We start from the raw sequence: 25,031 nt of genomic DNA, 5'->3' as shown, positions 1-25,031 counted from the left end.
CCTCTCTGCACACTCGGCAGCGGTGGGCTGGTCTACAGGGAACTCTCGAGATATCCCAGTGGGTCTCTACACACTGGCTGGGTGCAGAGATACACTGGGATATTTCCAGACTTCCCTGTAGGCCAGTCCACCCCGGAGTCCAAACATCTGTAGAACTGCAGGTTTCATGCCCCTGTTGTAGTTCTTCAGGAAACAAACTGTCAAGTTCACAAGTAAACACCAATCTTTCCACCTCTTGTGTACAGAGGCCACAAGCACATTATCACTCCGGCATGAAATAGAGGGAGCGCAGACAGTTCCTCAAGAGGTCCATCATTCCTGTGTTTAAATGCACCCCAGGGGGTATGCAGGTGTGCTTAACTCTTGCAGAAACACTTGGAGACTGGTCAAACGGACACCAATCAATGGAAAAAGGGACCGTGAAAGCCAAAGAAGCGTGTGTCCGAGTTGACCTGAGCCTAGAAATCATTGCCACAGTCACGCACAATTACCTGCAAGGATAAGACGTATACACTGTGTAACAGATTCTGAAAGTCAGTAATTGCCACACATTCAGAACCAGTGCTAAACCTGGTGGCCCAGAGGCTTCACGGCGCGATGCCATCGCTGGCAGGGCGGCAACGAAACACAGGCAGTTCCATGAAGCCCCAGCTACACACAGGTGCAGACACAGCTACACACCGGTGCAGGCCGAGCCACACACCCACCCACACCGGTGCAGACCGAGCCACACCCACACCGGTGCAGACCGAGCCACACCCACACCGGTGCAGACCGAGCCACACACACCGGTGCAGGCCCAGCCACACACACCGGTGCAGGCCCAGCCACACACACAAACACCGGTGCAGGCCCAGCCACACACACACACACACCGGGGCAGGCCCAGCCACACACACACACCGGTGCAGGCCCAGCCACACACACACACCGGTGCAGGCCCAGCCACACACACACACCGGTGCAGGCCCAGCCACACACACCAGTGCAGGCCCAGCCACACACAGACACACCGGTGCAGGCCCAGCCACACTGCAGGCAGGAGCTACCCACCTTTTTGCATTAGGGCGAGAACCCATGCAGGAGGCGGAAGATGGACCAAGAAAAGGTCTTGGGGGGCTGCAAAGTGGGGTCTGCAAGAGTGAATAGACCCAGAGTAAGACTTCAGTGTGAGACAGATCGTAACCGTGTTTTGGCTGGGCATGGGCAAGATTATGGAAAATGGCAGAGATTCTAGAATCTAGATATTAAACCATGTATTAACATTCATTCATCTCTGCAATTGTGAAACTATTTACGGTGCTACATTTCTGAGAGAAAAGCTGTAACGCCCAGCTGCCACGGCCCTTGGAATTTCCCTGCATATCACAACAGGTCCTGACTGCAATATGCCCCCATCACAATAGACACCTCGCGTTGCGTTTCCTGGAGACAGGCCAGACTCGGCGGTCTGGCAAAATGTCCAAATGTCCCGGGAGTCAGTGACTATCGCAATGGCACCAGACACCTCAGAGCAGGCAATGAGGCACAAAGCACAGGCTACCTTAGATGGCACGTGATACATGTCTGCCCATGGCACACTCCAGTGCAAGCGATCCTCTGTAAAATGACAGCACTTGTGTGTGGAGGAATCTGGCATGAAAAGCCATAGAAACACTTGACATTATCATCATTGCTATAATATGGGAACCAAAGTATGCCGTCATATCCCAGTGCACGCCACATAGGCCCAGACCCATGCTTCGAGTGCTTAGAAGCTAAAAGCATTCCATAAACACCAAGAAGAGTCGTCTCAACTCCATAAACGACTTCATTCGTATTACTATTTATCACTGTAATGGGTAATGGGCCTCGTCTGACCAAGCTTGGGAGCAATCAAGGCGCTCGTAGAAGGAGTCCCTTTGCCAGCCAGTACCGCGGTACTGGCGTCTCTCTAAAGAGATGTGCTTAGAGGAAATGTGGCAGTGCCGGGGGTCTGGTTAGGGATTAATAAACCCAAAGGAACAAGAGAAACAGGCCTTTGGCCCACCACAGCCCCACAGATCTGACAACAAGCCCTTAGTTCAGTCCTAGGAGGAGAAAGGCTTTTTACATCATGCAATGGACGCAGAGGCTGGGACAGAGAAGGGGCTCGCCTCGACATAACATGGGCCTTTTCCAAACCTTTTCCTGGGTGCCTTTCACACTGGGCCAGTGACTCCCAGACCATTATAACGCCCACTGACCCCCTAGAAATTCGACCTTATTTCTGCATCGATTGAAGCCGCTTGCTCGAGCCATCAGCAATCAGGATTAGGGTGACGTCACACAGGGTGCACGCACGTGCTGGCCCCAAGGAGTATTTTTTAAATCCCCCTTACATAAATATTGTCAGTGGTCACAACAAGCTGTTGCACCGAGAGAATGAGAACAGGAGAAGCTTGCAACATTTAGGGTTTTAAAGAGCCTGTTGACGTCAGCGCAGCACTTTCCACTTCACACATTTCCTTTGCATGAATGTACTCGTGTGTCGCGTTTATACAGACCAATCCTAACTGGGGCACAAGAGTGCATAACATCAGGGACACACTCCAGCAGCTGCGGCTATCATTCTAACTTCCTCTGGTGGCTCCTCGTGCGAGTAGTCACCAGAGGAAGTTACTGTGCCGTTGTTTCTCCAGATCGCTGAGGCGCCTTTAACCCTCGGCGAACCTGGGGACTCCTCCACATATTTCGAGGTTTATAAAAAAGATTGCTTCAAAAGTATGCAAACCATAAGGTACGCACACAAATATATAAATGCTATACATTTGTGTGCATACCTTACTATGGTTTGTGTAGTATGCAAGCCATCTTTTATAAACATAAAAATGTAACATATTTCTATGTTTATAAAAGATGGCTTGCACACTACAGAAACCATAGTAAGGTACGCATACAAATATATACATTCTTACATTCATATATTTGCGTGCCTTACTATGGTTTGTGTACATTTTTAAGTCCACGCCCATCCCACAAACCACGCCCCCAAATGAGCCCCCCCCCCTCGATTTCTTACCCCACTTAGCAATCGCTCAAGTGAAGGAGCAGCCTTCTGAGAGGGACCCCAAGTAGCACTGCTCCTTGAAGCCTGGTCATTGTGGATGCCAGCCAGAACCAAGGGGTATTAAAGGCTCGGCTGTGAAGGTTGGAAGTGTACAGTAATACCTAGAACCATCTACCCCCCCGCCCCCTAATGAGAATACAGGTGTGACGAAGCAACTTCTGGGGCACCAGTGGTCTAGGGATGAATATCGGTTTCTAAACTATCAGCCCCACACATCTAGTACACCAGAAGGCATCCAAACAGATTGGAAACACAAGCAAATTATAAACCTGCTTGTCCAATTTGGGGACAGAACGGCAGGCTTATCTCCACAAGGTTGTGGATTGTTGGTTAGTTGCAACACAGCGAAAACACAATTACCCAATGGTAAAAGGGACCGTCCAGTCAAGGGTGCATAAAAATATCGACTTTATTATTACTAAAACAGACCGTTCTAGCACACTACAAATATGACCACCGTGTAAAGGAAGACAGACGACAGTTTCACAGAGGAAAGGGCTGCACTCTGGATACTGACAGGAGGGTAGTTAGTAATCAGTCTTATAGTTCAAGATTATTTGATTTCAACACCAAAGGGGCAAAGGGTCGTAACTGTCTCTAGGGGCCTTCAGAGAAGGACCAGGGGGGCAGAACCACAATGTACCTGGTGCCGAAGAAGTTCTAGGTTCTCAACAGCGTCAAGGCGGTTCCAGGGTGTTAAGCAGCCCGAGGCAGAGTTAGTGGCAGGTAGGGGTGTCACGGTATTAGTTTTATGACGATACAATAACCTTCTTGCCAAATGACGGTATATCATGGTTATCGCGGTAAAGCAGGTGGAGTTAACTAATCTTGACAAATATTTTCTGAAAGGTCATAAATTGACAGATTTATCATCCCAAACAAAACCAGGCACCCCGGGCCAGAATTGGGCTTTTCAACATACTTTCCACTGAAATGCCACCCCTTGCTTCCACCAAACACAAACGCACGTGTGGAGAGGAGGAGGGGCGGGGGGAGCCCTTCTGCGACTGGCAAAGCAAACTGAATAGCTTTTCGTAAGTGGTCCTTTAGGCTTTTAGCTCCCCCACTGGCTACTGGTGAAGATGAACATGTTGCCATCTTGATAACCTGCATGCCGCAGATCATTGGAGCCTGATGGTAGTATACGCTTGTGCGCATACGCACACACGCACTCTCTCTTTACGTTACAGCCTTTAGTTTACTTGCGGGCCAAAAGGTGATCAGTAATCACGAACATGTTACCCTTTGGTATGGCAGCAGGGAATACCCACAGAGATTAGTGAATTTCGCAGTGTGACTTATTATATGTAAATTCAATGATAGAACCAGGGAAATCCCCCATTGCCATATGTTTAGAGAACATTATCCATTATAAATATATAAACCCCAAAGCCGCCAACCCAAAGTAAACCCTTTTCCTTCTTGGCACTGTATCTATTCTTCCTATTGCTAACATATTGATTTTGTGTCAGGCACGTGTGGTTTATGGAATGGCATTAAAAACTGCTCCAACTGAAACTACTTGGCAGACGGCACATCCAACAGTGCAAGACCAAGACTGCGCAGCACTTGCTTACTGCAGCCTTTCCAAATCAGATTGAAAAGCACACTTAACGGTATGAACGGTATACCGGTATAAACAATGTGACGGTTATTATTGTTCAATTAAGTGGTTCACAGTATCTTTAACGGTACACCGTTACATCCCTAGTGGCAGGAGACAGCTGCAGGTACCAGGCAGCAGGCAGTTCGGCAAGCGAGGCAGGACAGACGTCTGCAGGCTGTCCGGTTTGGCGGCTTGGGCCAAGAATCGTTGTCTCGGTGTTGGTTGGTGGATCTGGAATGCTGATCGCAGCATCTGAGGGCTCTGGTGACTGCGGCATTACAACATTACGGTGGTTGGAGGGCTCGACTGTCTCAAAAAATGTCCTTAAAAGATGGACGCTGGATGATGCTTGTATTGCACTCCTAGCTTCTTCGCCAGGCTTGTGTCCTTTCAAGGCTGACGGCCCAGAGCTCAGGAGAGTGGTTGCAGGCAACGGCCTTGTCCTTTGTCCAGAGACTCTGCGCCATTTCCCACTTAGGAATCTTGCTGGCAGAACCTAGCAGGGCACGCAGTGTGCTGGCTGAGTACCGGTTCTGTAGTTGTTGGAGAGTCCTCAGAGTTGGTATCTAGCTCTGTTCCCTGGGAGATGTTTAGGGGAGTAATCTTGCTTCCCTCTTTGGAAATTCCAGCCTTCTTCCACTGGCGAAAGATGTAAGGTAGACTGTACCTTCGGCCTGGGTCCAAATGAGTCCTTCTTTCGAAGTCATCGGAGGATCTGTCGAGTGAGGGGTTCAGACAAGGGGTGACAACACAAACCTAAGCCCCACCCATCTTCCTGTCTGTTGTAGATCAAAGTGTCTCTATGGTTAACTCAGCCCCTCTGACTCTTGATTAAAGCGCAGGTCTCCCTTGAAGTTTGTGATGGGAGCAGACATCCTGTATCCCCTAAATCACATCCTTTGTCTATCTGAAAGGAGTCCTCTCTGCAGGGAAACCTGCGGTAACTGATGGACCCAGACAGGCCATTTCACTGCCTTTCATACAGAGAGGGTGGGATTTAGCTTCAAGCGGACACATTGCATACCAAAGGTGTTAGCCCAGCCTTCTTGTTGTCTGTTCCAGCAAGCAAGCCCCTCCAGGCTTGCCTTAATTATTCCTCTTTAGTATTCACTGCCACTGACCGGATTAGACAAAAGGAATGCAGATCCATGGAGCCTTTGATATTTAAATTAGGCTGCCCATGGCTGGAGGAAGGTGTGCCTTCCCCCTTCTTGAGGTGCTTTTATGTACCCTTGGCTGTCACATTCCAGCTGAATATGACAGGGGAAGACGGCACCTGTAAGCTGGGTCTTCCCAGATTACACGCGACTATGTGTTTTGTGCAGGAAGCAGTTGAAATGTGTGTGGAATGGCCTCACATTTCACGGAGGTTGGTCTCCCATCATTCATTTTCAGGTATAAAAAAAAAAAAAAATCAAAAAGCTCAGACGAGCACACTCCCCCTGTGCAGATGGTTGAATGCCTCACCACAGGACCCTAGCCTGTATGCCTTTGAAAAACCACATTACCTGCGAAAGAAGAGAACAATTATATTATATTTATCCTATTGAGATCGTTTTTGGCCAATTAGGAGCTAAATGGGTGGGTTTGGGCAAAACACCTGAAAGATTTCTGAAGAAATGTAGTCCTGGTAATGGGTTTTCCATGGCACCACGCGGCCCAGTCTGCAGGGCGGTGGCGGGAGGCTGGAAGACTTTGCTGCGCCCCATGACAAGGTGATGGAAGGCAATATGCACTCCCCTGAACACCAGAGCAGCCATTGCTAGGTTGGGGACAAGAATCCAATGGTCCTCACGCCCCCTGTCTTTGCCTGTGGAAGTAGGGCAGGCTCCTCGGTGGGACGGGGGGAACCAGATCGAAGGTTCCAAGGTGGCAAACCAGGTGGAGATTACGCTGCAGAAGAGGAGGCCCAGTGATGTAATATATCTGACGAGTGCCTTAATCTCCATTAGCACCCTGGAGGGGGGAGCCAGCCAATCAGATGGTCAGGAAGCCCACGTTTCATGCCACCCGAAGGCCGGGTCCCACTGACACCATCCCCCCCAATTCATCCTCCGTTCCCTTATTTATTTTCACCCTCCCAGCTCCCTACTTACCGTATTTCGGTGGCGGTGGTTGGCAATGCTGCACCCGCTTCTTCCCCTTGCCTTCCACAGGCTGCCATGGAAAGGAAAGAGGGGCTCCGTACGGAGCCCCCCCTTCCCGTTCCATGGTGGCCATCTTTGTAAAGTATTTTCCTTCGTACAACAGGACACTGCATGCCCTGTTTAAAGGAAAAAATGTTTAGCACCCCAGGTTACCCCTTTGGTAGCCCAGGGTGCTAATGGCCTTAAGCCCCCGTTCCAAGTGCTGGACCTGGGGTAACAGCCCAGAACCCTCGGTAATGGCCCTGCTTCACTCAGGGCCGTTAACTTGGGCTGCCGAGCCGTTATCCCCTGTTCCAGTCCGTGGAACAGGGGCTTAACGCCACGAGAGGTCACCGGCAGTCAGTGCCGGTGATAAATATGCGGTGTAATGGCTTCAAAGTGTCCAGTGCACCCCCCAACCACTAGAACCTTTGTACTGTCAGAGTTCAGCTTTAGCCTGCGAGAGCCCCCCTCATTGACAAAGTCCAACGATCGGAAAATGTAACAGTGCTTCTGGCACGCGTTCTCAACCAAGTGGAACCGGATCTTCTTAGGAGTCAAACCTGAAGCCGTGAACACGAGTAGGACTGGTCAGGAGTTCAAGAGATCTTCAAAAAGATGAGTGGGGGTTAAAGTGGCACCTCACCTCCTATGGCAGAGTTGTGCAACCTGCAGCCCTCCAGATGTTTTGAGTAACGAACCCCAATGATCCTTCTCCATTAACTAGGATTGCTAAGGCAGTTGCCAGGTGTAGTCCAAAACATCTGGCGAGTCAAAGATTGCAGACGAGCTCGAGTACGGGCTGCAACACAACAGGAGAACACATGACTGCCTGCGATCTGTCAACCAAGATGGAGGCTTGGATACTCAACCGCGTTGAGAGGAAAAAAGGCCTAAGAGGTCCAAGAACGTCGAACCACCACCAGACGAACACCGTCCAACTCCAAGACCAGAAGGGATCCAGTGCCAAAATGTGCTTGAAAGCCGCCTTGTTAGGGATCAAGCAAAGAAGAATTGTGTAAGACGGCACCCTGTACGGCACTTCGATGGCAGAGATCCTGCAACCAGCTTATAGTCTTTTTTGCTGGGGGGGGGGGGGGGAGATAGTTCTCTAGGGATGGTGAACACTACCTTGCTGATGGTGTTAGATTAGGCAATTTTTGGGGAGTGGTATTCTTTTATTCAGAAGAACAGGTGGGCTTAATTTAGTTTATTAATAAATGGTACAATCATAAAAGATATATTGTAATGTCACTAATTATAAAGAGACAGAAACAGAAGAGAGAAGGCACATGTTGTAAACAGCGAAAGATAGGAAGGGAAGGAGTAGCATGTACATGGAAAGGCAGAGTTCCAATGTTTAGAAGCAAGTAAGGCCAACGCGCAGCCGCGCGCCTGCTCACAGGAGTACATGGAACAGACAGAAGACAATAAGATGCAGAGTGAAGAGAACAAGGTGGACAATACAGAGACATGAAAGAGGAAAGATAAGGAGGACCCAATGCGAAGTGAAGAGAACAAGGTGGACAATATAGAGAAATCAGAGAAGATAGATAAGGAGGGCCCAAACCACGAACACACTTAAACACTATATACAGAAAGGGAAAGAGTATACACGCGTGAAAGGGAAGTTAGCGCAGAGAAGCAGGGGAAGATAAGGATGATTGTGCTCATGAGTGAAACAGACAAAATGAAAAATTGAATACGGAGTGAAAAGGCACAAGAGCATGTACAACAGTCACGTCGTGAAAAATAAGAGTAGCAGCTACACGTTTTGTGGCCTGAAAAAGTAAGAATGGAACATAATTGCAGATATTTTGAAATGAAAGAAGCAATGCGTGTGTCTAGTGAGGGGTCCTTGAAGTGAGAAGGAAAGAGAATGGTTCAAAATAACACCAAGATTGCGGGCGGATGTAGACAAAATTAAAAGTGAGTGAGTGAGTGAGTGGCCGGGTTTGGAGAGCAGAGACAAGATGAAAGAGTAGAGCGAAGCGAATCAGTGACAATACAGATAGAAAGGAAAGGTGCCAGTGACTGGACAGATTAAACGAAGAAATGATATCAGAAAGGGGTGTAGTGCAAAGAGAACAGACTAGAGAGCCAAGGACAGGACCTTTTCTAACAGTGTTCTGAAGGGGACAGAGGAAGAGCAGTACCGGCCCAGTGAACAGACTATATATATTAAAAGGGATATGCCTTGGACATGGGAAAGCAACAAACAACTTCAAAATTCCAAATGGATATATATTTTTAATGTCCCTGTGTGGGGCTCTACACCATTCTGCAGCTTGTATTGCAATCTTTGGCAAGCGATGGGCAGAGGGGACAAAGGGACTCCACAGTTCAGTGATCCATCGAGAACATTGCGTGTTAACAGAAGATGGCCCTGATGGGCAGATGTTTATCGCACATCTGAGAAGATCTGCTTTACAAAATCAGCAAGATTCACCAGCACAGATACCAGCTCTGCATCCACAGACACGCCTCACGTCCCTCCTAGCAAAATCTCCACACCCTGGACAACATTCAAGACACTCGACAGAGGACCTGGTAGAAACCCTGGCCACCCTTAAAGCCACATCATATACAAATGACATCCTCCCATCATCCATCCTCAAGACCCTCCCTGCAGAAGCTCTCCATCCCTACCTGGAGATCAACAGCTCCCTAACTCAAGACACCTTCCCATCTACCCTAGAAAGAGGACAAAGCATCCGTCTACTAAAGAAATCCACTCTGGATACCGGCAACCTAGATAACTATTGCTGCATCCCCATCTTGCCTTCCTAGGTAAGATCATTGAGAAAGCAGTAGCTGCACAACTGCAGCAACATATCGACACCAACAATCTCCTCCAAACCTACCAATCCGGATTCAGACCCAGATACAGCACGGAGACAGCAACCATACAGGTGGTCGACGATGCCCTCAACATCCTTGAGGACGGTCACTGTCTCCTCGTTCTACTCGACCTCTTGACTGCTTTTCACACAGACCACCAGGCGCTCATGCACACCCCACATCGGCGCATGGAGATCGGCGACCTTGTCCTACGCTGGTTCAAGTCCTACCTCGCCAACCGCAAGCAGTTTGTTTGGATGGTCTCCTCTAGATCGCCAATGTTACCTGTCACCTATGGAGTCCTGCAGGGTTCCATCCTCTCCCCAGTGATCTTCAATCTATACATGGAGCCGATGGAGCCCTCCTAGCCACACACAACACGCTGACGACACAACTATACCTCGAGGTCGACTCCATCAAGGACATCCATAGGCTCAAAACTTGCGTCTTGCTGATCCAATCTTGAAGCTCAACCCCTCCAAGACGGAATTCCTACTCCTCACCAACAACAAACACTGAGACATACTTACCTGGCTATAAACCATGACCTCTGAGGGCTTCGCACCCGGGATCACCTCCTGCGCCAAATCCCTCAGGTTCCACATCGAGAAACACCTCTCCTTCAACACACATTGCTAAGAAAACTAAGGCAGCTTGGCATCAGCTCTCCCTCGTGTGGAAAGTCAAGTCCTTCCTCCCTCCGGACAGCTTTAGATCCACCGTTCAAGCACTGGTCCTATTCAACCTGGATGGGGCAACGTACTCCTCACAGGCCTCCCGTCATCCTCCCTTGTGCCCCTGAGAAGTGTGCTACACGCGGCTGCACTACTCAATAAGGGTTTAGGTAGATAGAACCACATGACCCCAGCCCTAATCGACCTTCACTGGCTCCGACTGCAAGCATGAATCGCCTTCAAGTCTTGCTGCACCATCTACAAGGCATTCACCCTCAAGTCACCCAGCTACCTTGCGGAGAAACGTGTACACGTGCAGATTTGAAATCCGCTGCTGCACTTAGGAAAGGGCCAGAACACAAGCCTTTTCTGCTTATGCCCCAATACTATGGAAGCTCCTCCCCATCAGCATCAGACCCGCCCCCACGCTCTTACAATTCAGAAAAGAACTCAAGCCCCACCTCTTCCAGGAGTCTGTCTTCAACACCTAGGCCATCACACTGCTCCCAGCGCCACCGGACTTGCTTGGCCACATCTGCCCCTCTCATCCCTGCCATCGGCACAGCGGTACCCCTCCTCTGTGCCCCTTGAAGTTAGGTCTGCGCTCAGTAAATACAATAATGATAATGACCAATGGGGTGTTTACTACTCTTCACGGGCTGCACCGGCAGGCACCGGTTTTAAATTCCACCCAAATACGCCTCGTCCTGTGAAAGCATGCGGCACGTTCATCAGCCAGAATTACGGGCACAAACATTGGCAAAGCCAATAGTTCCGATTGCAGAGGTTTACTGCATTTTCTATTTATAGTTATGAATTTGTGCCCTCCCCTCCCCCAACACCCCGCAAAGAACCAGTCCACTTCAAATAACATGCGTTCTGGAGGGCCAGGTCCTCTTAAAGGGGAGGAAGGACAGCTCGGGGGCAATGCGTTTATCTTGGAAGCAAGACAATGCGGCGCAACACAGGTTTGATCCTCGGGTCAGCGCTTAGAAACCATTCGCTGGTATTAAGCACGTTACAAATTAACAATAAAATAAGTGAGCTATTAGCCTCCACTGGTTCATTACATACTTCTAAAACTAGGCATACCTTAGTTTTCAAAAATTGATTAGCAGAGTTGGATAAATAAAATTGTCTTGATTTTCCAAAAAAATTATTGTTAGCAATTTTGTACAATTATTTTTAATGTCATCTGAAGTTATTCGCACCCAAGGCATAAAATGAAAAACGATTAACCTGTAGAATGTAAAGTTTAGCTCCATGAAAGTGACACAAACTACAAAAAATGATAAAAGGGCACTAGATAAGGTTTTCAGGGCAAAGCACTATTAATTGTAGTAGATCCACTACCCTAAACTGAACTTTACTGAAAAAAATGCACAAAAGAAAGTGTTTTATAGAAGTGCAGCTTTAATTATGCATTATGTAACAATGTAACAATAGAATTGCAGGACCGACTTAAAAAAAAAAGTTAATATAGCTAGCTTTAATTTTTTTAAAAATCGTTTTTGTATTTTTAAAGTGCTTATACAGCCATGGGGCATTGAGGCGCTGTTATAGGAATATGTCTTAGTTGCGCATTTACAACGCGCTTAATACCCAGAGGTTTCTAAGCGCAGACCCGGGGACCGAACCTGTGTTGCTTTTTGTTGTCTTGCTTCCAAGGCGAGCACATTGCCGCTGAGCTATCCTCCCAAGACAATAAGCTTAAACGTATCACCCGGGATACTGATGGTTTGTAATTATTTGAAAAAGAAACTACTTTCACTGGCTAACCTTCCCACGCGGATAATTGGCACTAGAGTGTAGGAAATCATCAATGCTGCTCTCTCCATTAGCCCCTTTGAACTTGCTGTGAACAAAGGAAGGAGGCTGGAGAGTTTCCTGAAGGCAATGGAAAAATGCAGGGTGAGCTGCCTTTTCTTTGAACAGGGGAATTTAAAATCGCCAACTGTGCTACACAACTGTCAAAGTAATTAGCAAACCTACAGAATTGCATTGCAGCAGCTGAAGCGTAAAGCCTTTAGCTTAAAGAGCCTACTCACGTAGGTGCCCGTACCATTCAGCATAGAATCAATGATGTGAAAACACACCTTAAACCGCGCACCCCCCCCCCCCCCCCAAAATCACCCAGGGCCATAAAGGCTGCCCAACAGAACCGCTACTAATAGGTTTAGTATAGGACCATAAATGAGGCCCTTCCTTCCCAGACATGCAGTACAGACAAATGCGATACACAGCACCATGTTTAGGAGCCCACGTACTGCTTGATAACTAGAACAAGACCACGATGGGAATATTGTGCTGTACCCAGACCCAACAGTACCAGCAATTACGTTTTAAATAGGGCATCAACATTCATAAAAAATATTCTAGTTATAGCTAACGTAAGGAAGATCTGACAGCCTCAAGGACATTTGCTAATTCTGGACTGTCAGGGTCCCCATGCCTTGCCCGGGGCACTACAGCCGGAAGCTTCGGCTGAGCCCATTCCATCATGGCCGTCAACCTCATATCGTATGCACCTGGCACAAGTATCATTATGTCATCACTGACGCTCTGGTTGCCTCCCAGAGCGGATGCTTTATTCCATGAAGGGTTGGTGTGTGCCACTGGTTTCCTCCTCCTTCCCTGCTGGTCTCTGCTCTCTTGCCTGCTCTTGCCCGCTTGCGCCTGGTCTCTTCCCCGCTTGCGCCTGGTCTCTTCCCCGCTTGCGCCTGGTCTCTTCCCCGCTTGTCCCCAGTCCTGTCCTCGCTTGTGTCTGGTCTCTTCCCCGCTTGTCCCCGGTCCTGTCCCCGCTTGTCCCCGGTCCCTCCCCATCCTCTCGTGCCTGCCTTCTCCTTGGATGGTCTTTTTCATCCTGCCCAAGGATCTGGCGGAGGCTTCCTGGCATTGTGACGTCCCACTTTGACCACTTCCCTCCATCTGACCCAGTACCTAACCCTGCTGCTCCCGTCATGGAGGAAGAAGTTCCTCAAAGCCACGGTGCCGATGACCCTCCTGCAAACCCGCCACTCACCCTAGACGTCATCGCAACTGCCTGGTGCTGGAGGTTTCCTCTGCTATACGCCCCCACGCCCCCAGACATAAGCGAATGATGTCTTGTCTCGTGATGTTCAAACCCTCCCCATTTGGCATAGTGGATGCCCGGAAGGACCGGCCTTACCTCTCCAGAACGTCCCGATGCCCAAATGAGCAGGTACAGCTGGTGCTGGAATGAACCAGAAATATTTCAGCAGCATTGAAGCCTTATAATAATCCCTGGGACAGCTGATGTAGCGCCTCGAGGGAGTGCTCGCCTTCAAGCTGAACAACAGCTAAAATTCCCCAAATACCCCAAACCCTTCGGTGAAGCGAGTCCCTCAGGTGTGAAATGCAGAAATACCCCGTGAAGTGAAGGTCTTTGTGCGGGCTTAGTGGGTGCTTGCTTCAGCATACCAGGGCACCATTCCCATGGACTGCATCACTGGAGGGGCGTCCACCCTCCCCCCGCCAAACAGTCTATGCAGCCTTCACTCCTTCTCATCTCTTGAAAGATTTCCCCCCTGACTGGCCCCCACTTCCCGGTGAGAAGGAGGGTAAGGGAGAGAAACAAAGAAAGGAAGAAAGAAAGTGAGGCCGAGCGTGGCACAAAGAAGGGGCATATGGATGAGGACAGAAGACAGGATGGAAGCAAGGCAAGGGAAAGAGAGAAAACGCTAAGAGGAAGGGAGAGAGGGACTAATGTGAGCTGTAACTGACCGTGACTGAGCTGTACACTGAGGGACTAGGAGAGATGGAGACTGGCAGATGACGAAACCAGACCTGAGACCGTGCTGGGAAATGGAGGCTGACCTTGAGACACGAAGAGACAGATACACTTAGACACTGAGACACACATGCAATGATAGTGACAAAGACACTGGGATACGAAGACACATACAGAGACACACTGAGACACATATGCAATGATCGTGACAAAGACACTGGGACACGAAGAGACAGATACAGAGACACACTGAAACACACATGCAATGATAGTGACGAAGACACTGGGATACGAAGACACATACAGAGACACACTGAGACACACATGCAATGATAGTGACGAAGACACTGACACAGATACTGGGACACGAAGACACAGATACAGAGACACACTGAGACACACATGCAATGATCGTGACAAAGACACTGGGACACGAAGAGACAGATACAGAGACACACTGAGACACACATGCAATGATAGTGACTGAGACACTGGGACACGGAGACAGATACAGAGACACACTGAGACACCCATGCAATGATAGTGACGAAGACACTGACACTGGCTGAGAAGGTGAAAGTGAGGCACTGATGCCATTCAGCCAATGCACTCACAAAGTTGACTCTGGGGGTAATTACACGAAATATCAACGGGTACATTTGCCAATGCATGCCACAAGCAATGCCAGTTGCCATGCCAGCCAAATACTCCTCTCACCTTTTCACCGCCCCTTCTCTACTTGTGGGTAGCATTGTTTTGTCCACAGGGTGGCGCTAATGTACCCCCACATGTGTCAACCCCAAATGTGGAGCAGTGAGATTAAGCGAGGGAGAGAGTGGACGGATGGATCCGTGGGTGCTGGGTGGGTGGTTGGGTGGGGGCTGGGTGGGTGATTGGGTGGGGGCTGGGTGGGTGATTGGGTGGGTGATTGGGTGGGGGCTGGGTGGGGGCTGGGATTTGGTTAATGGGTGGGGGCTGGGATTTGGTGGACGGGTGGGGGTAGGTGGATTTGGTGGATGGCTGGATGGATTTATGCATGTATGGATGGGTGGATGGGTTGGTGGACAGATGGACAAGTGACTTTCTTTGCTATTGAATAGGGGGTCCACCGTTGTCGCGGGGTGGGCGTGTTTTGAAAAAGGGCAGCACCTCACTGGCACATGGAAGAGCCCTGATACTCTGCCTCCGTGCATGGGGCTAACAGGCAGATAGCTTGAGGGAAGAGCAAAGATCTTTGGGGGACTATGACCCCCCCAGGGTCCCTGTGTGGAAGTCTATGGCGCAGGGTGCGAGTTGGCAGTAAGAGGCTGCAACCATTGCGGGCCCCCGATTCCCTCCAAGGGGTGGCTGTCAGCAGTGCCGGAAATGGGCCGGAACAAGACGGGGCGGCGTTCTGGAAACAAAAAGGTCTTGCTGGGGGCCCTGCTCCGTCCTCCAGACCCAGGAGGCCCCGGACACGCCTCATCGAGCAGATCGCTTCCACGGGACCGGCCTTCGTGCAGTCTCCCAAAAGCATTGTGCTGGTTGTAGCTCAGGCTGCACAGCCCACTAGGAGCGCTCATAACAAGTGCAAAACACTCACAGAAACTGCCAAAGCCTCGTGCGTGTGTTTGCAGCTGTTCAGACTGGTACATAGTCCTGCATTATAGATATCTCTTTATTAGGGTGAATATTGTGACCCATAAAAACAGAAAAGCCCATTATCTTCTTAAAGGTTTTCTTAATCACTACAAGACATGTTTAACATTTAAAATTGGTGACATTATGCTGTGTCCATAATGCTATTTGCTTGTATGCAAATCGCCAGGATTAGGGTGTATACAGACTGTTGGCAACCTGGCCGGGCGCCACGCCCCTTGGCTCGCCCCCCTCCTTCCCAATGCCACGCCCCTCCTAAGAAGTTACGGTTCCCCCAATTCATCTTTTCCATTTCCAGCACTGGTAGTGCACCCCCTTAACCACAAGCAAACCCTGCACCCCAGCCATTGAGGGGGGCCTGTTGACCTCAGGGTGCATGTGGTCTGAGCTGCATCCAAACACGTGTGGGCCTTCAGACCCCGTCAAAGGTCGGGCAAATGAACCAGGTTGGGGGGCGGGGGAGGGGGGGCATTCCGGTGTGCCCGGCACCGGCTTGGACCCTTGTTTCCTTGGATAATGTGGAGAGAGGCTCGAGCGCGAAAGGGCAACTTTACGCATGCGCATTACTATTGCGGGCCCCAGAGGGAGTTAGAGAACCTACATAGAAAAGGGGGTGCGTAGCAACAAGTATTCAAAACGAGCATGGGAGGACAATTACATGATAATGAAAAGGGAGAAAGAAAACATTGGCGGGGAATGAGTGGGGGTGGGACTTGGGGCCCCAGCCCCAGCAAACGGTGCAGAAATCAGAGACCAGCATTACACAAAAATGGCACCCGCGCAATCCTGCCAGATGCGGCTCGATAGATGTATTAATAGCTCTGCAGTGCTCATGTGATGGAGCCGATTAGAATTCTGGCCCTGGGGATGGGGGGGGGGGGAGAAGGCGGCTTCTTGCTGACTGGAGCGCTTGCTTTCGCTGAGTCACCCCCTCTCCTGACTGCACCAAGTGGGTGTGGGCCCAGCAGCCAGGGCCAGGACGGGAGGGGGAGAAGGAAGCAGCGCAGAGGACAGAGTGGGGCTGGGCGAGGCCCTGCAGAGGGCAGAACGATGGAGGGCGGCAGCAAGAGACACAGTGAGGGTGCATGAGAGGGAGGACACAGCGCAGAGCGTGCATAATAGGGAGGACAGTGTGGAGGGTGCACGATAGGGTGGACAGTGCAGTGCGTGCATGACAGGGAGGACACAGTGCAGAGCGTGCATGACAGGGAGGACACAGTGCAGAGCGTGCATGACAGGGAGGACACAGCGCAGAGCGTGCATAATAGGGAGGACAGTGCAGAGCGTGCATGAGAGGGAGGACACAGTGCAGAGCGTGCATGAGAGGGAGAACAGTGCAGAGCGTGCATGAGAGGGAGGGAACAGCGCAGAGCGTGCATAATAGGGAGGACAGTGTGGAGGGTGCACGATAGGGTGGACAGCGTGGAGGGTGCATGGTAAGGAGGACACAGTGTGGAGGGTGCACAGTAGGGAGGACACAGTGTGGCGGGTAGAGAGAACAGTGTGGTGAGTGCATGATAGCGAGGACACAGTGTGGAGCATGCATGATAGGAAGGACACAGTGTGGAGGGTGCAAGGTAGAGAAGACTGGAGGGTGTACAGTAGGGAGGACAGTGTGGAGGGTAGAGTGGACACAGTGAAGGGTCCATGATAGGGAGGACAGTGCAGAGCGTGCATTGGAGGGGGGACACAGTGTAGAGAGTGCATAATAGGGAGGACAGTGTGGAGGGTGCACGGTAGGGAGGACAGTGTGGATGGTGCATGGTAGGGAAGACCGTGGAGGGTGTACTCTAGGGAGGACAGTGTTGAGGGTAGAATGGACACAGTGAAGGGTCCATTATAGGAACGACACAGTGTAGGGTGTGTATGATAGGGAGGACAGTGTGGAGAGTGCATGATAGGGAGGACAGTGTGGAGAGTGCATGATAGGGAGGACAGTGCAGAGGGTGCATGAGAGGGAGGACACCGCATAGAGAGTGCATGAGAGGGAGGACACAGTGTGGAGCATGCATGATAGGAAGGACAGTGTGGAGGGTGCACGGTAGGGAGGAGACAGTGTGGAGGGTAGAGAGAATAGTGTGGCGAGTGCATGATAGGGAGGACACAGTGTAGAGCGTATGAAGAGGAAGTGCCAAGTATCATCCCCACTCCAGCTGCCCCCCTCCCATTACCTATTGAGTACACACCAAAATATTTAACGTACGAAGAACAGTTAAATAAGCTCTGCCCAGTGCCTATCAGAATAACAGCACCTATTGAAGTACCAACACCTAAGAACACCTGACAGTAAGGTATCCATTGAGAAAGCCATATTCACAGTCAAGACAATATGACGGTTGTCAGAAGGGAATACACAAAGAAGCCAAGAAGATAATGAAGGAAGATGAATGGTGACGTCAGAAGAAATCGGACTGACGCACGTATAGAAGATATAAGGACCTGAGAATACTGACAAGAGACGAGAGACTATGGATGAATTACATCTTCAGCCCGCGATGAAGAAGTTGATGTCAAAATGAAGAAACTTATGCCACATACATGAAGATATTCAGTCAGTTTAAACATGTACAGATGCAAGTAACTCCAAGAGGCAAAAAAATCATGAAGCTTTCTTATGCTTAATAGTAAATAGACTGCGGCACGCGCCAACATGTACAAGTATATACCTCAAAAGCACTTTTATGTACAATTATAATTCCACTACGCACATGAACAGAATTGAACAAAAGGTTACTAAAGGCCTCAAAAGGAGTGTGTCGCAGTACGAAAATCAAGAATCAAGGCAGAATGAAACCCAGCCGAGGATGAGCTTGCCAAGAAGCAGAGGTCTTATCTGGCTGGAAAAGGCTGACATTGGATACAATTAAGGAGAAACAAACAGAATATCCTGTTCAGAAAGGTCAAGATAAGCCACAGATGGCGGAGGACTGATGGAATGAAATCAAATATACAAAAAGAGAAAATGGTGTCCAGTCACGTGACAAGGCAGGCTGGAAGAGTGAGACTTTCACACCTACGCATGGATCCCCGCCATGCCCATACTTCTTAAAAGTTCTCAAGACCACAGAGCAGGCTCAAGGCCAAACTACTAAGCAGTAATTGACACATGGCTACTGAAGTGATGATTGATTGTAGCATAATTGGTGGGGAGCTGGGGTGCAGAAGAGCTTCTCTGCACCTGGATGTTCTTTCTGCGTGCTGCTTGTTAGGAAAGATTTCATAATTGTATGTAATTTTCCCTCTATGTGTCAACCCCCAAACTTTTTGCTGCTGTGTAGACACCATTGACTGACTTCGCCAGAGAAGCAGAGCCTTCAGCTGCACCCCTCTGGGCTTTCGCTCACTTTTTATGGGGAAACTGGCATGCCCTTAAGACAGTCAGTACTGGGAGACTGTTTCCCTTCGTCCTTTCCTCATGTTGCAGCTTTTGTGCAACATGTAACAGGTGTGCAATGTATTTTACCATACAGCACACTTGGGTCTATAGTAATTTCCCAAGGCCCTAGACACTCTCGCTGGACTTTTTATGTGCGGATGTGTCATGGACAGGACAGGTGACAGCTATTGTTTCGTATTATTTTTAACCCTTTCCTGCCATGTTAAGCCACGTTAACTGCCTTTGGGACAAATAGGTGGCCTGGCTCCAAAATGGCCATGCCACAAGTTTTTGTCCTGTCCTTTGGCCATCTTGCCCCTTTAGCCTCCCCAGGTCGAGTCGACCCAGGCAGTCCTTATTTGGTAATGCACTTTCCCACGAATCCCAATGCTTTTGCGGGCTTCTGTATGCCTTGTGTGTGTGCCTCCAGGATGTGGCCTGGGATGTCTGTTTCCAATACACATCCTGGGTGCCAGAGAGTCTGGAGTGCCATGAATGCCTGGGACCACCCTGGTCCACGTATGGATTGTGTGTTTGTGAGCGGATCTCCCATTGGGTCCTCTCCGTTTTGGCGCAAAGGGAACTCTGGATAAGAGGAGGCTGAAAACACCACTACCATGTCGATCTCCTGAGTTCTCACTGAACAAAGGATAGGATCCAAGTATCCTGCAACACAAAGCAGAGTCGAGGAACCGTTGGAAGGTTTGGCACCCTGAGCCCGTTGTCGTCCCGTGGGACCCCTCTGCATCTAGTCGTCCTAGAAGGTCTGCGAAGATGCTTTGACCCATTGGAATAGTGGGACCAACTATTCTCGGCACTTTCATCAAACCCTGCAAGTAAGCTTTCTCGGAAGTGTCCCTGGGCAAAACCAGTGGACTGACCCGCTTACCCAGTTACTTTGCTCTGTCACCACCGCCGTTTCGAGGAGAGCCTCAAAACTTGGTAAACTGTCACGTAGAATGATGTCAGCAATGACAAATTATTGCTATAAATAGTGTTTTTTCTAAAAGTGAAGCGTGCGAGAAGATCGAGCGGTTGCTGATGTTCATTGTACTCCCCGTTTTATGAACTTGTCATTAAATGGGACTCCCTTTGCCAAACTATTGAGTTGTCTTAATTATTTGTTGCTAGAGTACCAATCTGCATCCCCATCTGTCTCGAGGGTACAGCTACTCATCTTAAAGGGCTGTTTGGAGATCATACAGTTCACATGCACAATAGGGAGGACACAGTGTGGATGGTGCACAGTAGGGAGGACACAGTGGGGTGAGTGCATGGTAGGGAAGACAGTGGAGGGTGTACAGTAGGGAGGACAGTGTGAAGAGTGCATGGTAGGGAGGACACAGTGTGGAGGGGGCACTGTAGGGAGGACACAGTGGTGTGAGTGCATGGTAGGGAAGACAGTGGAGGGTGTACAGTAGGGAGGACAGTGTGGAGAGTGCATGGTAGGGAGAACAGTGTGGAGGGGGCACAGTAGGGAGGACAGTGGTGTGAGTGCATGGTAGGGAAGACAGTGGAGGGTGTACAGTAGGGAGGACAGTGTGGAGAGTGCATGGTAGGGAGAACACAGTGTGGAGGGGGCACGGTAGGGAGAACACAGTGGTGTGAGTGCATGGTAGGGAAGACAGTGGAGGGTGTACAGTAGGGAGGACAGTGTGGAGAGTGCATGGTAGGGAGGACACAGTGTGGAGGGGGCACAGTAGGGAGGACACAGTGGTGTGAGTGCATGGTAGGGAAGACAGTGGAGGGTGTACAGTAGGGAGGACAGTGTGGAGAGTGCATGGTAGGGAGGACACAGTGTGGAGGGGACACTGTAGGGGGGACACAGGGTGGAGGGGGCACTGTAGGGAGGACACAGGGTGGAGGGGGCACTGTAGGGAGGACACAGGGTGGAGGGGGCACGGTAGGGAGGACAGGGTGGAGGGGGCACGGTAGGGAGGACACCGGGTGGAGGCTGCAGAGGACACCGGGTGGAGGCTGCACGGTAGGAAGGACACTGGGTGGAGGCTGGACGGTAGGGCGGACACCGGGTGGAGGCTGCAGAGGACACAGGCTGGTAAACATAAGGAGGCGGGAGAGCAATGGGGCAGGCTGAGTCCTGCAAGAATCCTGCAGAGGAAACTACATTAGGCATCTAATAATAATGATATTAATCTGTAGGCGGGGAGGGGTTCTGGGGGGGCAAAGACATGGCGGAGGGAACATGCTCTGAATGAAACTCTGCAGAGGACACTGGGGGGCGGGGGGGGGATGCCACTACGGAGATCACTGCAGATATGACAGCGCTGGGAGAGCAGGGGTCCTGCGCAGGGTGACAGCAGGTCACAGGACCTGCAGGGGGCGGGCTGCACCATTTCCGGAAGACTGGACAGCTCCTGGGCAAAGGTCACCCAGTGGGCAGGGGCCACCTCTACCTGTGGCACCAAGTCTACTGTGGCAAGAGGGCAGAGCAAGAAGTCAAGCAAAAACCCTGACCCAGCAAGTGACAGAGGACAGGAGCTCGTCCCTAGTGTGCCACGTGACATGCCCACTGTGCCCGCCATACATGACCCAATGTGCTCTGCATGTCTGGTGTGTATCAGTGCTCATATATACACCTTAAGTCCACATGGGATTCACATAGGTATGCGTGCATGGCCTGGGGAGCCTAAAGTATCCCCCCCACCTCCCCCAGAGCTGGCAGCTTTCTGGGCTACATGCAGGAACTACAGAACTTTCGGGAAGCTTTGCGCTCCGTCTCCACTTCCAGGCAGTCCAGAGAGGGCTGCTCTGCTTTCAGTGACACACAAGGGGGCCGATCTCAGGCCAGGGCACCGGCTGCCAGGCCCCCGGGATCTAAGTATCCACTTGGGACAATACCTGCAAACTCCGCTCTCCTGGTGTGGCACAATCCAGAAGCATGGTCCTGGCCCTCGCTTTCCTTGGGACAGTGGCAGGCATCCTCCTAGAAGCTGCTATGACGTCATAATTAGCATAGTACCAGCAGGCTGCTATACTTTCATAGGACTTTCCAGCAGGGCGTCTATTCACTTCCTGGGGCACATCCTAAATGGGGCAACAGAGCCGACTGCTGCGCCAATGAGAACTCCCTGCAGCTTTCAGAACAGCTGCCATACTATCAGAGGGGCCTCAGCAGCACTTCTCAGCTAAAGTGCTGCACTATAAAGAGAACTGCATCAGCACTTTGCCGCAGGGATCCTGCACTCTGAAGGGAAAAGCAGTGCAACGTCTCAGATCAGTCACCCATCACTTCCTGGAGGTTTGTGAAGATCAGCCACGCATCACTTCCTGAAGGTTTGTGAAAATCAGCCACGCATCACTTCCTGAAGGTTTGTGAAAATCAGCCACCCATCACTTCCTGAAGGTTTGTGAAAATCAGCCACGCATCACTTTCTGAAGGTTTGTGAATATCAGCCACGCATCACTTCCTGAAGGTTTGTGAAAATCAGCCACGCATCACTTCCTGAAGGTTTGTGAAAATCAGCCAAGAATCACTTCCTGAAGGTTTGTGAAAATCAGCCACGCATCACTTCTTGGAGGTTTGTGAAGATCAGCCACGCATCACTTCCTGAAGGTTTGTGAAACTCAGCCATGCATCACTCCCTGGAGGTTTGTGAAACTCAGCCACCCATCACTTCCCGGAGGTTTGTGAAACTCAGCCACGCATCACTCCCTGGAGGTTTGTGAAAATTAGCCACGAATCACTTCCTGGAGGTTTGTGAAAATTTGCCACAAATCACTTCCTGGAGGTTTGTGAAGATCAGCCACGCATCACTTCTTGGAGGTTTCTGAAGATCAGCCACGCACCACTTCCCGGAGGCTTTTGAAAATCAGCCACCCATCACTTCCCGGAGTTTTGTGAAAATCAGCCACCCATCACTTCCCGGAGGTTTGTGAAACTCAGCCACCCATCACTTCCCGGAGGTTTGTGAAACTCAGCCACCCATCACTTCCCGGAGGTTTGTGAAACTCAGCCACCCATCACTTCCCGGAGGTTTGTGAAAATTAGCCACGCATCACGTCCCGGAGGTTTGTGAAAATTAGCCAGGCATCACTTCCTGGAGGTTTGTGAAAATTAGCCAGGCATCACTTCCTGGAGGTTTGTGAAGATGCCAGGCATCACTTCCCGGAGGTTTGTGAAACTCAGCCACCCATCACTTCCCGGAGGTTTGTGAAACTCAGCCACGCATCACTTCCCGGAGGTTTGTGAAACTCAGCCACGCATCACTTCCCGGAGGTTTGCGAAAATTAGCCACGCATCACTTCCCGGAGGTTTGTGAAAATTAGCCACGCATCACTTCCTGGAGGTTTGTGAAGATCAGCCAGGCATCACTTCCCGGAGGTTTGTGAAGATCAGCCAGGCATCACTTTAACCGTTAATCTTACAACGCCGAAAAGCACAATTGTTTTCATTTATTCTTGCTGAAGAAATAGGGACTAATGGGAGTAGCTAATGTGTTGGGAGGAGCTATCGCTCAGCACAGAGGTTGCAGGGCGGCCAGCGTACGAGGAAGACTTGGACAGTACCATTGAATTGTAACTGGATGAGCTCTGAGGACATACGTGGAGGAATTTTGAGAGCAACCAACATACTAACTAATCCTACCTACTACTGCACCCCTCCTACTTAAATCGCAAGTACTGTCCATGCCTATGGGCTAGCAAAACTACATAAACACACACCAAACTTAACTAACATTGGCACACAACAAACATCCGAGACACTGGATCTACCCTACAGACAGAAGAAGCCAGTGCATACAACCATAAATACACTAGCCAAACTACACATAAAACGCACTAAAAAACACACCCCAACTTAACTTTCTCCTGCCTGCAACTAACAACCACGACACTGGACTCTCCCCGTACGGATATAACCAGCCAGTGTGCACGATTATACTACCAGGCAAACCACAAATGATACACACCCAACATTACAAAACACTAGTACATAACCGAGGCACTGAGTCTTACCCTTACAGATACAAAAAGCCAGGTCACACAACCAACTTGCACGCAAAACACACACAGATGCCAGTTTCTCCCGGTTCTGAACCTATCGTGTCATTCTATCGTCACCAACATACCCCACTATCTCTTCCTGCACAGCTAGGTGGGCGTCTGGAGACCGCCCCTGGGGTGGTAACGGTGCAGGGTATTAGTCAACATCACATGAAATAACATTCCAGGACTGCCAAGTTAAAGCACAGTGATTGAACCCCAGCTGTGTGAAGCAGCCGCCCCCTGGCTGCCTGCGTTTGAGGTAGTGCCACCATGGTATGATTAAGCTACAACCAGGGCTTTAATCAGGCCCCGGCAAGCTCTGAAAATTGTGTTTGAGACAGGGCCCTGGCGGGTCCCCTGTGGTCCTCTGCTAACTCCAACAGGCCAGGCTGGTAGTAGGCAAGGCGTTTTTGTAAAGTCTGAAGCTCTCATGTGTAAAGCACTAACTGCCCATGAATCTACTTTTCTGCAAATACCTCAGCATTTGCCACGAGGTTGTAAGCCACTTCAAAATGGCCGCTTGCCATTTTCAAAAAATTCTCTCTGCCTGAGCAACAACAACAGGCTGAGGAGCGTACTGATTGGACAAAGGCACCTTCTTTTTGGCCAATAGCGAGCCGGCACACACATCAAGGCACACAGTATAAGGCACCTTCCCTGTCGTGAGCCTGTCTGGAGCCTAGAGCCACGACCCTTAGACCTCCACCCCCACCCCCACCCCTGGATCACCTTCATCCACTGCAAAACCCTGATCCTAAGTCACTATTTGCTCGCTTCACCAAGCTGCTAACTGCACCTGGTGGACATCGGACTCAGAACCATGTAAGAACTTATACTTTACCGCTTTAAACAGAGTGTGAACTATTACCCTTTTACTGTTAAAGCTTACCGCCTGATGTCACCATTTTTACACATCTGCCTCAA

General features: G+C 50.2%; 1 protein-coding gene across 1 annotated transcript in view; it reads right to left on the bottom strand.

The window, feature by feature from the left end:
* Positions 1-25,031, bottom strand: part of MAP1A (microtubule associated protein 1A) — a 463,228-nt gene that overhangs the window by 372,104 nt on the left and 66,093 nt on the right. The window lies entirely within an intron of this gene.

This window comes from Ambystoma mexicanum, chromosome 11 (assembly GCF_040938575.1).
Source record: "Ambystoma mexicanum isolate Mex_15411 chromosome 11, UKY_AmexF1_1, whole genome shotgun sequence".
Lineage (NCBI taxonomy): Eukaryota > Metazoa > Chordata > Amphibia > Caudata > Ambystomatidae > Ambystoma > Ambystoma mexicanum.
This window is presented reverse-complemented; position numbering and strand designations above follow the sequence as displayed.